This window comes from Eutrema salsugineum, unplaced genomic scaffold, assembly GCF_000478725.1.
Source record: "Eutrema salsugineum unplaced genomic scaffold, Eutsalg1_0 scaffold_1, whole genome shotgun sequence".
Lineage (NCBI taxonomy): Eukaryota > Viridiplantae > Streptophyta > Magnoliopsida > Brassicales > Brassicaceae > Eutrema > Eutrema salsugineum.
The window spans coordinates 19,812,822-19,815,856 of NW_006256909.1; positions in this window are offsets into that span (position 1 = coordinate 19,812,822).

The window sequence follows — 3,035 nt, forward strand, 5'->3', positions numbered from 1 at the left end:
GGTTCAGCATGTACTCTCCAAGAGTAACATCATCGGAAATGTCCTCAGAGCTGTCACCAGTGCGACAGCTTCTTCGGGATCTGTTTTGTTCCATTTTTCCTACAAGACGAGATGATTCTTGGAAAAAGTTTGAATATGGATGCTGATTTTAACACATTAGCAATCAGTTATACTAATCATAGTATCAAAGGATTAGTTAAAACCACAAGCAGACATTGAATCGAAGAAATTGAGTAGTTCATGACTAGATTCGGATTTTTGATGTTCTCAACATAGAAATCTTCTAAAAATCGGTTTAAGTGAGCAATTTCCATGTCAAATCTATAGGTTACCTAATACTAATCACTAATCACACAAGACTAAATCAAATTCAAAAATTTTGCTGTTCCAAATTCGTTTTTTATAAAGCATGTAGAATCCAAATTTCAAAAATCTCAATTCTTCTTAAGCTAAGGTGTTTAAATCGATTTTCAGATAACCTAGAAGGATAATCTATTGTTCTTAAGCTATTTCCACCATCAATAAACCAAGATTTGGGCTTTTCAAGAAAACTATAAACTCCAAAATCAATTAAAAATGGCGAGTTTGAGCTTCATACCTTGCTGGAAAGAGAGATTTGATGATAGATTTGAAACCAGCTTTGAAAAAGAGTCAGGTTTGGGCCAAGAATTTCTTAAAAAGCTTAAGAATTGAAAAAGATGTTTTATCTCCTGAATCTCCAAGTCTTTTGGAAGAGAAGAGAAAAAGGAGTTTTGATCCAAAAAGTGCATTTCCTTTCTTTAAAAAGCGTTTTTGTAGCAAAAACGGGAAATTTCCGGGAATTCAAAAGCTTACGGGAACTTACCTTTCTTGTCTTGTACGTAACAGGGGGTTAAAAACTTATGGAAAATCTTAACAGGCTTTTCCGGGAATGTTCTCGGAATCACCGGGAATGTTCCGGGAAACACTGGGAATCACCGGGAATCACCGGGAATCACCGGGAATCACCGGGAATCACCGGGAATCACCGGGAAATACCGGGAAACACCGGGAAATACCGGGAAACAGCGGGAACTTTTGAAAAGTGGCGGAAGTCCGAGTTCCTGTCTCAAACACCAACGGCCGCGGTCAGAAGACGCGCGACCACGATGATGCGTTGGCCGCTGGTCGGTTGCCCGCCACCGCGACCTTTTTTCCTGCAGCCTTCGTCCAACTTTCAGGTTTCTGCCAGGCCGAGCAACTAAAAACCTCTCCTCTTTTCTTGGTTTTTCTAATTTTCATGCAATTCAGAGAAAAAAAAAGAAGGGAAAGATAATTCAGCAAACTTTAAGAAAGAAGTAGAGATCAGGTGTTTAGAACAGAAATTAGAACAAGAAAAATAGCAAATGCAGCGAAACAAATCCCCGGCAACGACGCCAAAAACTTGATGCGTGTCAACTGCATGAGGGAACAAGTTTTACCCTTAATAAAAACAAATGAAAGCCGCAAGTGCACAGCTAATCAGTTGTAGTATTTAGGGATCGAATCCACAGAGATTTGTGTGCCTGGTATTCTTCTATCTAACTTTATGTCTAGACTAGATTGGTTTTAGAGGTTGGTTGTTTGTCACAGATTAAACTAAAACAAAAGAAAGCAAATAAATCTATCCTAAAGAGCAAGTAGAAAAATCGAATGGAAAGCAAATGAAGCAAGCAAAATATCGAACTAAAGCAAATGAAATGCAGATATAAATAAGCAAGTAAAAATCAATTGGTTTGTAAACTATGGCTAAAAACGCTGAGCTTTTGGGAACTCTACAGGGATCATAATCGGTTTTAACACTAGGGATTATAGATTGGGATTGACGGATATCGAAATATAGGGTTCTAGAGCTAGAGTACGGCGATATGACTATGTCACTGTCGTGATCATAACCAACTGTTTCTAGCAACCCTAACCAGTAGGTTTCCACTTTGGCCCTGGAAGGGAGAGAACGCAAGAGCTGCACAAGACTCGTCAGTACTCACGATCTCGCTGCAGGTAGGTTTCCACTCCTACGGAAAAATCGCCTGTTTCATTCTAGGTCTGATACTTAATGAAAACTTTCGCAACACTAACTATCTAGATCATATACTAGGTGATCAATCAAGCATACATGCAATAAAAACGAGAATAAACAGAGAACAAAGTTAAAATCCCAGATCTATAAACCTAGATGTCTTAATCGATTATGAGAGCCCCTTTCGGGAACCCTAAGCCCAACTCGGGATCTACTCAGCCATGGCTGAGGTCGACATCATCATTGGTTTTAATAAAAGTAATCAAAAACAGTAAAGATAAGAGATAAAAGAAAGCTTCTCTATTGAAGAACTCAGAGTTGAACAATCTTCTCTAAAAATCGCATAAAACGGCTAAAGGAAAAAGGGTTTCTGTAAAGTATGAAGTTTTTTGTCTAAAAATGACCTAAATGACAAGTATTTATAGTCTTCAATACTCCATGGTCTCTAGGGTTCCGGAATCGAGGCTGAGAAATGACTTTGGGCTTCAGAAATATGGGCTTTAAATCGGAGGTGGCTGGCCACGGTCGGGAGTAACGTGACTGCGGGAAATGGGTGGTTGGCCGCGGTCGGGAAGCTTGTGACCGCGGAAAATAGGCTAGTGGCCGCGGTCGCATGACTTGCTGGCCGTCTTCGAGTGTCTCCGGGGCAGATGGAATATCTTGAGATCCAACCGTTGGAATGTCTCCAAACCAAGTACATTTGAAAGCTGGTTGATTCTTCTATAAGTTCTCCAATTTTGAGGGTGATCAAACGGTGAGAAGGTCTCCGTCTCTCCATGAGAGTTCTGACGGTCTGCATTTATCCAAAAGAGTCTTTTTGTTCCAATTTGTGCCTCTTTATTCCAAATTACCTGAAAAGTCTTTTAAAATCCGAAAACATAGAAATCCTTTGAAAACCTTTGAAAATGGAGTAAAAACACCTGTAAAAGACATTAAAGTGATCCATAAAAGTGGTCAAAATCCGGTGTTATCAATAGCCTAGAAAATTCTCACCAAAATACAAACAGAACTAGTTCGT